This window comes from Macaca thibetana, chromosome 1 (assembly GCF_024542745.1).
Source record: "Macaca thibetana thibetana isolate TM-01 chromosome 1, ASM2454274v1, whole genome shotgun sequence".
Taxonomy (NCBI): domain Eukaryota; kingdom Metazoa; phylum Chordata; class Mammalia; order Primates; family Cercopithecidae; genus Macaca; species Macaca thibetana.
Genome location: NC_065578.1, coordinates 22,832,508 through 22,847,889, shown reverse-complemented (window position 1 = coordinate 22,847,889; position 15,382 = coordinate 22,832,508).

Below are 15,382 nucleotides of genomic sequence, written 5' to 3'. Positions count from 1 at the left end.
TTCACAAAGACAGTTGAGTTTTGGGGAAGGCCTGTTATCATTTAAAGTATAAACTAAATGTCTCTCAAAGTTAGCTCAGCCCCAAAGCCCAGGAATAATTAAGGGAAAGGCAAGATGGGTGTGGATTAGATCAGATCTCTTTTACCGCCATGAGTTTTTTACTGTTATAATTTTTGCAAAGGTAGTTTCAACGGGATTATGAAAATTGGTATATTTTGCAAATCAAAAATAAAATCATAAGTCACCCAACCATCTGAACAGATCCTCCTCTTGACCAAGAGCATTCCAAAGTTAACCTGAAAAACTAATTCAGGCTATGATGGGAAGGGGGAGTTGGACATGCCTTGTTATTCCTTTTGGAATTCAGACACAGCTGACCAGCATTAACATTAAAACAGATCTTAAAACTGATAGAACAGGTCAGGTGCAGTGGCTCATGCCTGTAATCCCAGCATTTTGGGAGGCCAAAGTAGGTGGATCACCTGAGTTCAGGAGTTCGAGACCAGACTGGCCAACATAGCAAAACACTGTCTCTACTAAAAATATAAAAATTAGCTGGGTGCAGTGATGGGTGCCTGCAATCCCAGCTACTCAGGAGGCTGAGGCAGGAGAATCACTTGAACCTAAGAGGTAGAGGTTGCAGTGAGTCAAGATCGCACCACCACTCTCCAGCCTGGGTGACCGAGTGAGACTCCATCTCAAAAAAAAATAAAATAAATAAATACATTTTTAAAGGCTTCCTTGTCCATTCCCATTATATCTTTTCCATTGCGATCACCAACAATTGTTTATGAAGGCTAGAAAATAGTGTTGGGTGCCTTAGGCCTCAGGGGCAGGCCTCTGACCTTCCCCTGCCTCCTTTCATCTGCTCCAAGGCAGGACTTGGAGTCTTAAGACTCTCTGATGAGAGGGTCCCACTCTATACCCTGTGGGACAGAATGCTAATATCATGAAGCTTCCATAAAAACCCAAGAGGACTAGGTTAGGAGAGCTTCCAGATAGCTGAACATGTGGAAGTCAGCAGGAAGGGGAAGAAAAACTGGTCCAGGTGCTGGGAGGGTGGCGCACCGCAACTCCACAGGGCAGGAAGTTCCTGTGCTTGGGCCCCTTCTAGACCTTACCCTATGTATACCCTCATCTGGCTGGTTATCTGTGTCCTTTAACATAGCTTTCTTAGTAAACCAGTGAATGTAAGTGTTTCTCTGAGTTCTGTGAGCCACTCTAGCAAATTAATCAAATCCAAAGGGGAGTCTGGGGGATCCCCAGCTTGAAACCAGTCGGTCAGAAGTTCTGGAGGCCCAGACTTGTGACTGGGGGAGTGGAGAAGGAGGGAGCAGTCTTGGGGACTGAATCCTCAACGTGTGGGATCTGGCACTGTCTCCGGGTAGATAGCATCAGAACTGAATTGGAGGTAACCTGGCTGGTATCTGCTGGTTGGTGGTGGGGACAGGCCCCCACACGTTTGGTTATGTAGCAGGACAAGTCGCAGACAAAACCCCTCAGACACCGAGTTAAAGAAGGAAGAGCTTTATTCGGCCGGGAGCTTTGGCAAGACTCACATCTCCAACAACCAAGCTCCCTGAGTGAGCAATTCCTGGCCCTCTTAAGGGGCTTACAACTCTAAGGGGGTCCAAGTGAGAGGGTGGTGATCAATTGAGCAAGCAGGGGGTATGCGACTGGGGGCTGCATGCACTGGTAATCAGAACGGAACAGAACAGGACAGGGATTTTCACAGTGCTTTTCCATACAATGGCTGTAATCTATAGATAACATAACCAGTTTAGGTCAGGGGTCGATCTTTAACCAGGCCCAGGGCTCAGCGCCGGGCTGTCTGCCTGTGGATTTCATTTCTGCCTTTTAGTTTTTACTTCTTTCTTTGGAGGCAGAAATTGGACATAAGACAAGATGAGGGGTGGTCTCCTCCCTTAGTCACGGAAGTTTCCTTCTGTGTAGTTGATTGTTGCGGTGTGAGAGTAGAGGAAAAACAGTGTTAGGAGACTTTCTCCCTAGACGACCTTGTATCAGTTATATGATTTGCAGATATATCCTCCCATTCACTAGGTTGCCTTTTGAGAACCTGTGGATACTATCCTTTGATTTAGAAAAGTTTTTAAATTTGATGAAGTCTTGTCTGTTTTGTTCTTTTGTTGCCTATGTTTTTGGTTGTCATAGCCAAAAAATGATTGTCAAATCCAATGTCATGAAGCATTTGTCCTATGTTTTCTTGTATGTTATAGTTGTATCACTTACACTTAGATATTTGATCAATTTTAAGAGTTAATTTTTTGTTTTTATTTTTTTAGAGGCAGAGTCTCACTCTGCCGCCTGGGTTGGAGTGCAGCGATACAATCATAGCTCACTGTAACCTCGAACTCCTGGGCTCAAGGGATCCCATTTTTAAGTTAATCTTTGTATATGATATTAGGTAAGGGCCTCACTTCATTCTCTGGCATGTGGACATGCAGTTTTCCTAGCCCCATTTGTTGAAAAGATTCTCTTTTTCCATTCAATGGTCTTGGCAGCTGTGTTCCATTGATCTGTATGTCTGTCTTTATGCTAGTACCCACTGTTTTTGATACTGCAGTTTGTAGTAAGTTTTCAAAGCAGGAAGTGTTAGACTTCCAACTTTGGTCTTTTTCAAGATTGTTTTGGCTGTTCGAGATCCCTAATATGCCATCACTTTTGCTATATGCTATTTGTTAGAAGCTAATCACTAATCCCCACACTCAAGGAGGGGAGATTACCCAAAGGATTTGAATACAGGGAGGCAGAAATTACTGCAAGACATTTTAGGGGCTGCCTACTACAATAGCTAACTTTTTTTTTTTTTTTTTTGGGGGGACGGAGTCTTGCTCTGTCGCCCAGGCTGGAGTGCAGTGGCGCGATCTCGGCTCACTGCAAGCTCCACCTCCAGGGTTTATGCCATTCTCCTGCCTCAGCCTCCGGAGTAGCTGGGATTACAGGCATCCGCCACCATGCCTGGCTAATTTTTTTTTTTTTTTTTTAGTAGAGACAGGGTTTCACCGTGTTAACCAGGTTCAATCTCCTGACCTCGTGATCCACCCACCTCGGCCTCCTAAAGTGCTGAGATTACAGGCATGAGCCACCGCACCTGGCCTACAATAGCTAACATTTACTGAGTACTTAATATAGTAAGTCATGTGTATATACTTGCATAACCTTCACAACAGCCTTGGGAACCAGAAATATTACTATGCCTGATTTGTAACAAAGGAAATTGAGGTTTAAAGAGATTAAACAATTTACCCACGGCCCTCCAGCTGGGATTCAAACCCAGCCTGTCCAACTCCAAAGCTGTGCTTTTAACCCTTACACTGCCTATGACATATCTCAGATGAATGGGAAATGTTCCTGGTTATCATTTAGAGCTTAGCTTTATGATTTGCAAAAGTCTCAGATGACTGCTCATGAGTAGAAGAATAAGCTCTCTCAACTGAATTTAGTATTAGTCAAATGAATCTGAGAAATCCTATTTTAGTTCAATGTCAACTTGTTATAGAGGTTTGCTACCCACTGTGGAAAAGAAAGGACAAACCCACAAACATACAGAAGAATTTTTCTTCTTGCCACAATGGAAACTATTTATGTTCTCCAGGCTTCTGTAAGAAGAAGCTTGGCTCGAAGGAAGCTTCTGGATCTAATTTCATAAGCAGCTGCCTCATAACGTAAAAATCTCTCTCAAACATCTCCTGGAGCTTCTGGCTCACGTCACACATGACAGAACTTGGTGAAAACAAGTTTCCACAGAGCCTCTTCTCCTGAGAAAATTCTGCTTTCAAATAACTCCATCCGCACCTGCTCCCCAGCCAGATTCTAACACTGGTGAAGAGGAAGCCTCCTTCTCACCCTGAGGAACGTGTCAGGGAGTGTCTGAATGAGTTATAGAGATTCTCTTCTCCTCTTTTCCCCCTCCTTTTGTGACCACATCTGCAAACTCTCAAGAAAGAACATGTTAGTTTGGGTTTAAAACCCAGAATAGAAAGCTGGCATTAGAAATGTTTCAGGAATGCTGAGAATTTTTAGAGGTGTTCTTTTTTTTCTGTTTTTTGAGACAAGAGTTTTGCTCTTGTTGCCTAGGCTGGAGTGCAGTGGTGCGACCTCAGCTCACTGCAACCTCTGCCTTCCGGGTTCAAGCGATTCCCCTGCCTCAGCCTCCTGAGTAGCTGGGATTATAGGCATCCGCCACCAGGCCCAGCTAATATTTTGTATTTTTAGTAGAGACGGGGTTTCACCACGTTGGCCAGGCTGGTCTCGAACTCCTGACCTCAGGTGATCCACGTGCCTCGGCCTCCCAAAGTGCTGGGATTATGGGCATGAGCCACTGTGCCTGGCCTAGAATGTGTTCTTAAAGGTTCTTGTTCTCATTATGTTTTTATGAGCAGGTATAATTGTCTTAGTGCTTCAGCTTAATAGAGGAATCCACTCCATTCAAATATATATATATATATTTTTTTTTTCTGAATCCCAACTCAGTCCTCGGCACTGGATGGGAGGCTGTGAGCGTGCAGAGAGGAATAAGACGTGGGGCTCGCCCTTAAGGAGCTTTAACAGGAAGACCCAGAAATAGGAGCAACCATGTCTGCTATAAGGCAGAACAGGCCAGATGCTATCAGGGAGTTGCAAGTAACCATAAACATGTGCCAAACACAGTCTCTACAGGAAAAAAAAAAAAAAAATAGCAGGGCATGGTTGCTCACACCTGTAGTCCCAGCTACTTGGGAGGATGAGGTGGGAGGATCACTTGAGCCTGGGAGGTCTAGGCTGCAGTGAGCTGTGGTTGCACCACTGCACTCCAGCCTGGGCAACAACCAGAGTGAGAACCTGTCTCAAAAAAAAAAGAAAAAGTTTTTGGCCGGGCGCGGTGACTCATGCCTGAGGCAGGCTGATCACCTGAGGTCAGGAGTTCGAGACCAGCCTGACCAACATGAAGAAACCTCGTCTCTACTAAAAATACAAAATTAGCCAGGTGTGGTAGCACATGCCTGTAATCCCAGCCACTTGGGAGGCTGAGGCAGGAGAATCACTTGAACCCGGGAGGCGGAGGTTGCGGTGAGCCGAGATTGCGCCATTGCACTCCAGCCTGGGCAACAAGAGTGAAACTCCATCTCAAAAAAAAGTAGTAATAGGCCGGGTGCAGTGGCTCACGCCTGTAATCCCAGCACTTCGGGAGGCCAAGGAGGGCAGATCACGGGGTCAGGAGATCTAGGCCATCCTAGCTAACGTGGTGAAACCCCGTCTCTACTAAAAATACAAAAAATTAGCTGGGCATGGTGGTGGGTGCCTGTAGTCCCAGCTACTCGGGAGGCTGAGGCAGGAGAATGGCGTGAACCCGGGAGGTGGTTGCAGTGAGCCGAGATGGCGCCACTGCACTCCAGCCTGGGCGACAGAGCAAGACTCCGTCTCAAAAATAATAATAATAATAATAATAATAACAATAAAGTTTCCTCCCCTTTGCACATGGCACTCCTACCGTTTCCAGAAGCCCTTTTCTACACTCTCACAAGCTGTCCTGAGAGTTTCACCCACCCCCTTGGGGACAGCACAGTGTCAAGAGCACAAGCTCTGGAGCGAGGCAGCCCGGTGTTGAATCCCAGCTCTGCCGTGCAGACGATGCATAACTCTGGGCAAGTTACTTAACATCTCTGGAACAGTTTCCCCATTGGGAAAATGATAATATTTCCTGTTGGCCCAGCACAGTGGCGCATGCCTATAATCCCAGCACTTTGGGAGGCTAAGTCGGGAGGATCACTTGAGCCCAGGAGTTCAAGACCAGCCTGGGCAACATGGCAAAACCTCATCTCTACAAAAAATACAAAAATTAGCTGGGCACGGTGGCACATGTCTGTAGTCCCAGCTACTTGGAGGCTGAGATGGGAGGATCACTTGAGCCCAGGAGGTCTAGGCTGCAGTGAGCCATGATTGTGCCACTGTACTCCAGGCTGGGTGACAAAGCAAGACCCTGCCTCAAATAATAATAATAATAGTAATGATATTCCTTATCTCGTTTGGTGGTTTTGCAGATTAAGTGAAGTGGTCAATTTAAAGGGTTTAATGGTCAGGTCATACAAAGCATTCAATGAATTAGCATTTATGACATCTCCATTTCCTAAATGGGGGTGTGACTAGGTGTGACTAGTCCAACATATTTGAGGTATGACTAGTTCAACATATTTGCCCAGAATTATTCAGCTAGTAAGCAGTGAGGCAGGGCTTGAGCCCAAGACTTCCGGCGCCAAGTCCAGTGCTCGCTCTGTTGTTTAGCAGCCTGAAAGCTATGGGAGTCCAGGACCTGACCCAGGGACTGGGGAGGAAGAGTAGGAAGTGGGAGGAGTAGGGATCCAGAGAGGTTTCCTAAAATAACATGGAATGGAGACTGTCTTTGAGCTGCTGTATGTGAAAGCCTTCATCTAAGGATTATTTTCAACAGCAACTCAATTTATTGGGTATCCTACTCAATGTATTAGTGTAATTTCTTTCTTCACATTGAATGTTCAACACCTTTTTTTTTTTCTTCTTTTTTTGAGATGGTGTCTCACTGTGTCACCTAGGTTGGTGTGCAGTGGCGTGATCTCGGCTCACTGCAACCTCTGTCTCCCAGGTTGAAGTGATTCTCCAGCCTTAGCTTCCTAAGTAGCTGGGATTATAGGTGCATGCCACCCCACACCCAGCTAATTTTTGTATTTTTACTAGAGACATGGTTTTGCCATGTTGGCCAGGCTGGTCTCAAACTCCTGACCTCAGGTGATCCTCCTGCCTGGTCTCCCTGTTGGGATTACAGGTGTGAGCCACCGCACCTGGCTGAACGTTCAATTACTTTTGATTGCTCCCTCTTCTGTGTTCCCAAACACACTGTACAAATTCTGTTACTGAAGAGTAATTGCTCCAAAATTTAGTGGCTTAAAGCAACAACAATCATTTCATCATCTTTCAAGGTTTCAGAGGGTCAGGAATTCAGAAAGGGATTGCCTGTGTGGTGTGACTTGGGGTCTCTCTTGTGGTTGCTGGTGGTGGATGATGGATGGAGCTGGATGGGCATAGCTCTGCCTTCATTTACTCTCAGAGCTCTCCCTGTGCTCTCTCCATGTGAATGAGTTTGAGCTTCCTCACAGCATGGCAGCCTCAGGGCGGTCAGGCTGCTTACACAGTAACTGCGGGCTCCAAGAGCAAGCATTCCTAGCCTAGAAAGTCACATAGGCCAGTCGTGGTGGCATGCCCCTGTAGTTCCAGCTGCTAGGGAGGCTGAGGCAGGAGAATCGCTTGAGTCCAAGAATTTGAGGCTACAGTGCACTATGATTATGCCTGTGCATACCCACTGCACTCCAGCCTGGGAAACACAGCAAGACTCTGTCTTTAAAAAAAAATTATCACTCTGACATACTCTGTGGTTGAAAGGATCTCAAAAGTCTTCTCAGGTTATCTTTGGAAAATACAACCCGCCAGGTGTGCTTTTGTGTCTACCTTTCCTGCCAGAACACTAATTAATGCAGTTCCTCAGGTGCTCATTTGTTCACTCGTGCAACATTTGTTGAGTGCCTATTGCTCTCCAAACACTAAGGCAGGTCCCTTATATAGATGATTTCACCTAATCTTCAGGTCAACCCTTTGAAGTAAATGCATCATCCCCATATTTAACACGTGAGGAAGCTAAGGTTCAGAATGGTGCAGTGACTTACCCAAATTCATGTGAATGAGTGGAGAACCCATGATTCGAACCCATAACTACCCATTCCAGAGCCTATGCCCATTCCTTAACCAGCTTGCCCTCCCAGGATCACCATAACCAGGCTGCATTCAAGGCTTTTGAGTCTGTACCTTGGCTAAGCTCCGTGCTCTTTGTGCCCCCAGGACAGGTCAGAGGGGCTGGGGAAAGGAACAAGGCAAACATTGTCTGGGGCCAGTGGGAAGGAACCCCAAGTCCTGTTCCAGCTATGAAACTTCCACTTGTGGTCCCAGAGGTTCTGACTGCACAGTGCAGGGTTGGGATTCATGCCCTTATTGAAGAGACAACACCTATTCACACATGACCAACAGGGGTTATTTTGGTGCCAACTCCAGTCAGCTGAGTGTCAGCCTGGAGTGCTGAGTTGAGAAAGATCATGAGCAGAATCTGGGCTGGGCAGGAATAAGGTTCTTGATCCGTTAGTTATGTCTGCCATTGATACATAAGGTATCAGGTATGTCGGCACATGGGCCTTGCATCCCAATCTTACAAAACTACATCTCTTTTCATATGGGACAATGCTAAGAAGCAAGCACAACAAGGGCAAGGATTTTGTCTGTTTTCATCCCTGCTATACCCCCATGCCTAGAATAGAGTCCTTCAGGGATTAGTCTCTACTAAAAATGCAAAAAATTAGCTGGACGTGGCGGCTGGTGCCTATAGTCCCGGTTACTCCAGAGGCTGAGGCAGGAGAAAGGCGTGAACCTGGGAGGCAGAGCTTGCAGTGAACTGAGATCGCACCACTGCACTCCAGCCTGGGGGACAAGTGAGACTCTGTCTCAAAAAAAAAAAAAAGAAAAAAAAAGGAAGAAAAAGAAACATACAGTAGGTGTCATGTGATGATAAATGCTTTGGAGAAATATTAAATGAGTAGGGGGCCAGGCGCAGTGGCTCACACTGTAATCCCAGCACTTTGGGAGGCCAAGACCAGTGGATCACCTGAGATCAGGAGTTCAAGACCAGCTTGGCCAACACGGTAAAACCCCGTCTCTACTAAAAATACAAAAATTAGTTGGGTGTGGTGTAATGCCAGCCTATAATCCCAGCTACTCAGGAGGCTGAGGCAGGAAAATCATTTGAACCCAGGAGACGGAGGCTGCAGTGAGCCACAATAGTGCCACTGCACTCCAGCCTGGGTGACAGAGTGAGACTACGTCTGAAATAAATAAATAAATAAATAAATAAATAAATAAATAAATAAATAAAAATTTTAAAAATAAAATGAGTCCGAGAACAGGAATTCTGCAGTGAGGTGGGAGAAGATTTGCCTCCTGGCCTGTAGGACCATATGAAGATTAGAGTCCGGGGTACAAAGGATGGTGAACTTGGTCTTACCCAAAACACCTAGAGCTCCTCTTACTTCCTGGTGAATATTATGTTATATTTGAACGTGTAACACAATATAGATATATAATCCTTACTGCTAAGTGTTGTGAGGGTTAAATGAGAAAATATTTGTGAAAAGTTTAACTTTGTGTCTGGTATACAGTCAGGGTTCAGTGAGGAGGTGTATTAGCATATTCCTTTCATTTATTCAGTAAACATTACACTCAGTATTGACTATACACCAGAACCAGCCACTTGGGGCTAAGTGTTACGACCCAGTTCAGCCAATGCTTCACCTTCCCAACTGGACTATAAACAGGTTGAGGGCAGGAGTTATGTCTAATTCATTCCCACACGAAAGTCAGAGCAGGATGATCTCTCCCATCCTCTGCTTTTGTAGGAGAAGAATCTGAGGCTCACACTTGTTCAAGGCCACATGGCAGAATGAGGCAGTGCCAGAACTAGAACTTGGTCTCTGATCCGGTCTTTCCTCCACCATTGCTTCCTCATCCATCCAAGGATCTCCCGAACCCCCGGTTGTTGACTCTTGGCTATACCCTTTTATGGGTCCTGCAAGCTATTGTTAAAGACAAAATTATTAGTGACACTCATTCAAGATGGTAAGGAAGCGTTTATTCAAGGGGGGCATCATGACAGGTATAAAGAACACTTCAATGGGGTTTTGCAGTGGGGGAGACAGATTGGACCCAACTCCACATACAGAATCAGCAAGTGGAAATTTAAAGCCAAGGAGCAGCATGGGGATCACTGGATGAAAAATTACTAAGAGGATACATCAGAAGTAAGGGGAGGGGGGCTCCTGGCTAGGCCAACCTAACATCCTGGCTGAAGGCAAGTCAGGACGATCAGATGTCACCTGGGAGGTGGTGGAGGATGAAGGAGCCTATCAGATATTGAGGGTGATCAGACATGGAGGACAGGAGATTCTAGCTAAATCAACTTCACAGGATTCTTAGTAACATTGACCAATGCAGAGATGAACACAGAAGTCAAGGTCTTGTTGAAAAGTTCAAGGCTAGGCCCGGCGTGGCGGCTCTTGCCTGTAATCCCAGCACTTTGGGAGGCCGAAGCGGGAGGATCTCCTGAGGTCAGGAGTTCGAGACCAGCCTGACCAACATGGAGAAACCCCATCTCTATGAAAAATACAAAATTAGCCAGGTGTGGTGGCACATGCCTGTAATCCCAGCTACTCGGGAGGCTCAGGAAAGTGAATCACTTGAACCCGGGAGGTGGAGGTTGTGTGAGCCAAGATCGTGCCATTGCACTCCAGCCTGGGAAACAAGAGCGAAACTCCGTCTCAAAAAAAAAAGAAAGAAAGAAAGAAAGAAAAGAAAAAGAAAAAGAAAAAAGAAAAGTTCAAGGCCTGAGTAGAGTTTGATCAAGGAATCATTGTCACTGTTCAGCCTGTGATGTAAAACCATGAAGTCATTCAGTCAACTTTTCCTGGAAGTTCAAACCTATCCACAGCTTCTCCAGCCAGCTGGAGTCGGGAGTGCCCAGCCAGTTGGATGCTTTGGCATCTGCTCAGAGTGGAAACTGCAGCTGCAGACTTTGCTGCAGTTGCTGTCTCCGGTGACCCAGCTGGTCCAGCGGCATGAAGCACCTCCTTCTGACCCATTTGTTTTAACCCCTGTGTTGGGGCCCTGGACTCTGACTTCTCTTTGTCCACAAAGCAGCTCCTCCTGCCGCCCCCAGCCCCTTTGCGCTCTGTTTTGTCCTTAGCGCTAACTGTCTTTGCCCTCCCTCCACGTCTCTGAACCCTTGCAAGGATGGGAGTGGGAAGTGGAAGACAGGTTCTTCCATGTCCCTCTTCCTCCAGGAGGTTGCACCCCCTAATGGGCTACCTTCTCATGTCCCCTGTCCTCTGTGTCCTGCTGGTCACTCCAACTCAGCACCTGGGCCCTGGAACGCATCTTAGGACTTTTTGACTCCTCCTCCAAGCACAGTTCTAGACACATAAACAGACAAATAAATACCTGCTGGCTAATTGACAGATACAGCAATTTAAGGAAACAAAACAAAAACTGACTGAGAAATGGGACTTGTGACAAGCTGGGAAGATATCCTGGAGGAAAAAGGACTTACGTTGGGCCTGGAAGAAGGAGTCAAGACCAAACTGATAAGCAGGAGGCAGAGGGCACTGCAGGCTAAGAGGATCAAAGGTGCAGAGGTGGAAATATGTGGGCAGATTAGAATTCCAGACCTACAGAAGAGGCCCTCTAATAAGTATTTTCAGCTTGTGATCCATTGGTGAGTAATTAAAATGATTTCTTTGGCTACAAATGACATACTTAAATAAAACAGAATTGGGCCGGGCGCGGTGGCTCAAGCCTGTAATCCCAGCACTTTGGGAGGCCGAGACGGGCGGATCACGAGGTCAGGAGATCGAGACCATCCTGGCTAACACGGTGAAACCCCATCTCTACTAAAAAATACAAAAAACTAGCCGGGCGAAGTGGCGGGCGCCTGTGGTCCCAGCTACTCGGGAGGCTGAGGCAGGAGAATGGTGTAAACCCGGGAGGCGGAGCTTGCAGTGAGCTGAGATCCGGCCAATGCACTCCAGCCTGGGCGACAGAGCCAGACTCAGTCTCAAAAAAAAAAAAATAAATAAATAAATAAATAAATAAATAAAACAGAATTAATTAGAACTGAATAAAATAAAAAGGAAAATATCAGAGTGTATCCCATATAGTAAGAATTACTGGTTTCATGAAACTGAAGTTGCAATTTTACATATAGTGTGTAAATATTATATGTGTTTTTTGTTTTGTTTTGTTTTGTTTTTTGAGATGGAGTCTCACTCTGTCATCCAGCCTGGAGTGCACTGGCGTGATCTCAGCTCATAGCAACCTCTGCCTCCCAGTTTCAAGCAATTCTCCTGCCTCAGCCTCCCGAGTAGCTGGCACTACAGGTATGCACCACCACACCTGGCTAATTTTTGTATTTTTAGTAGAGACAGGGTTTCTCCATGTTGGCCAGGCTGGTCTCGAACTCCTGACCTCAGGTGATCCTCCCACCTTAGCCTCCCCAAGTGCTGGGATTATAGGTGTCAGCCACTGCTCCCGGCCTTATATGTGTATTGAGTCATAATATAAAATGAATCTTTCATGGATTGCAGGTAAGAAAAAAACAGTTTTAACTTCTTACCAAACCCAGCCTGTTCATTTCACAGATAAGGGGACTGAGGCTTATAGAGAGTTAGGATGGGGCTGGGATTGGACATGGGGTTTCTGACTCCCAGTGTCCTGTCCCCCCACACCATCCCACCTTCCAGAGCTAAAGGAACAGATCAGACCCACCTCCCAGAAACTATGGCTCCCATTATTTTTGCCATCCCAGGGACACTCAGCAGTTACTCACTCAACAAATACTCTCTGAGCATTTGTCCAATCATGGATTGGACATTTGTGCCAGGTACTGGGAGAGTATGGAATTTACAATGGGAGTGTGGGATTTTACTGCCTGACATGGATTTTCTCCTGGGTTAACTTTGATATTTTTTGTTCAGATTGGAGATGTGAAAGGAAAATTATCCTGAAACTTGTTAAAATGGTGAAGAAAAATTTAAGACTATTGCAGTAGGGGTGTTGCAACAGATGGGGGGAATCAGACACAACTCCAAATACGACACGGATAAGTGGGAATTTATAGCCGGGGAGCACAGTGAGGGGGTCTGTGGGTGGAATTTACTATCAAAAGACAAAATTACAGGCCGGGCGCGGTGGCTCAAGCCTGTAATCCCAGCACTTTGGGAGGCCGAGACGGGCGGATCACAAGGTCAGGAGATCGAGACCATCCTGGCTAACCCGGTGAAACCCCGTCTCTACTAAAAAATACAAAAAACTAGCCGGGCGAGGTGGCGGGTGCCTGTAGTCCCAGCTACTCGGGAGGCTGAGGCAGGAGAATGGCGTGAACCCGGGAGGCGGAGCTTGCAGTGAGCTGAAATCCGGCCACTGCACTCCAGCCTGGGTGACAGAGCGAGACTCCGTCTCAAAAAAAAAAAAAAAAAAAAAAGACAAAATTACAACACATTGGCCAGGTGTGGTGGTGGCTCATGCCTGGTGTGTAATCCCAGCACTTTGGGAGGCCAAGGCAAGCAGATCACCTGAGGTCAGGAGTTTGAGACCAGGCTGGCCAACACAGTAAAACCTTTCCCTACTGAAAATACAAAATTACCCGGGAGTGGTGCCACATGCCTGTAAACCCAGCCACTCAGGGGGCTGCAGCAGGAGAATCGCTTGAGCCCAGGAGGCGGAGGTTGTAGTGAGCCGAGATTGTGCCACTGCACTCCAGCCTGGGCGAATGAAACACTCCGTCTCAAAATAAATAAATAAATAAATAAATAAATAAATAAATAAATAAAATTACAACAAATTTAAAGATCTTAATTGGCATTTATTTGCGATTCTAGAATAGAGCAACACCTTATTCTGTAAAATGGAGTAAGTGTTCCCGTGAACCAAGCAGAAGATGTTAGTTTTATAGACAGAAAAGGGGCGGGGAAAGCAGAAACAGAGAACAAAAGGGGGATTCCTTTCCTAGTAAAGGTTAAAGCAGAGGGAACATGGGCCAGGTGTGGTGGCTCATATCTCTCATCCTAGTGCCTTGGGAGACCGGGATGGGAGGATCGCTCGAGGCCAGGAGTTCGAGACCAGCCTGGCCAACATGGTGAGACCTTGTCTCTATAAAAAATAAAAATTTAAAGGTATTTATTTATTTATTTATTTATTTATTTATTTTTGACAGAGTCTTGCTCTATCACCAGGCTAGAGTGACACGATCTCAGCTCACTACAACCTCCACCTCCCAGGTTCAAGTGATTCTCCCACCTCAGCCTCCCAAGTAGCTGGGATTACAGGCACGCACCACCACGCCCAGCTAATTTTTGTACTTTTAGTAGAGATCGGGTTTCACCATGTTGACCAGGATGGTCTCAATCTCCTGACCCCGTGATCTGCCCTCCTCGGCCTCCCAAAGTACTGGAATTACAAGCGTGAGCCACCACGCCCGGCCTTAAAGTTTCTAAAAAGCAGGCCGGGCACAGTGACTCATGCCTGTAATCCCAGTACTTTGGGAGGCTGAGGCAGGCTGATTGCTGAGGTCAGGAGTTCAAGACCAGCCTGGCCAACACGATGAAAGTCCGTCTCTACTAAAAATGCAAAAAAAAAAAAAAAAAAAATTAGCTGGACGTGGTGGTGCATGCCTATAGTCCCAGCTACTTGGGAGGCTGAGGCAGGAGAATCACTTGCAAAAGGTGGAGGTTGCAATGAACTGAGATCATGCCACCGCACTCCAGCTGAGTGACAGAGTAAGACTCCGTTTCAAAAAAAAAAAACAAAAACAGTTTTTAAAAAGCTGAGAGAACTTTATTATCATGCCTGCTAAAATTGGCTTGTTTGGAGGTTTGGTGTTTACCTGGCTCTCTCCTGGTTTCTCAGAAGGTCAGATAAACAACTTAGTTTTAGCTTGGTAGCGTGGGCTTCAGCACAAGGAACTCCATTTCAGTCTGTTCTCTTGGGCCTCATGCAGGAAGCTCAGTTCAAATCAATAGCCTCCTATAAATTTTAACATCACTAAGAGGAGATGTCAAGAATAGGGAGAGTCTTGTTAAATAGACCTAACAAGGTTCTTGCTAAAGGCAGGCCCAGGACATACACATCAAAGGTGGGGGATGAAGAACTTGATCAGATATCCAGGGTAGGGCAATGACTTAGCAGGATTTTTTGCTAGGACTGAGCTGGGCAGACCAAAGACAGGACAGAGCCAAGTTCAAGTTCTAATTGAAAAGACAGAGGAACCTAACTAAAGTTTGCTAAAAGAGAGTGTTTATCAGTGACAGCATGTATATTTACCTTGTTTACACCAACCCCTGATGTTTATATGGTGTTTTCCATTTTTTCTTTTTTTTTGTATGTAATTGCTAGGTGGTATTACTAGATGGAAAAACTGAAATTCAAGAAAATTAAGTCACGCAGCTATTCCGTGGCAAACTGGGAACAGAGGCCCAGGTCCCTCTGGTTCAGAGCCCAGACTCTCAATCCTCGTGCTATGTTGCTTCTCATGGAAGCTGGCAAATCCAAATCTAATCTTCTGCTACCAAAGCTGCCTGCCACAGTCCTCTTTTGGAGAGGGGAACGTTATCGGCCTGTGCTTGTACCACTGGCTGAGCCCTGTGGTGAGAGTCGAGGCAATCACTAAATGCTCTCAGGTCCCGGGGCCTGGTAGGCTCAAATCTGCCTTGGCCTCTGCCCACATGGTTATTTATAGAATTGACTGTTTACTGCTGGGGCTGGG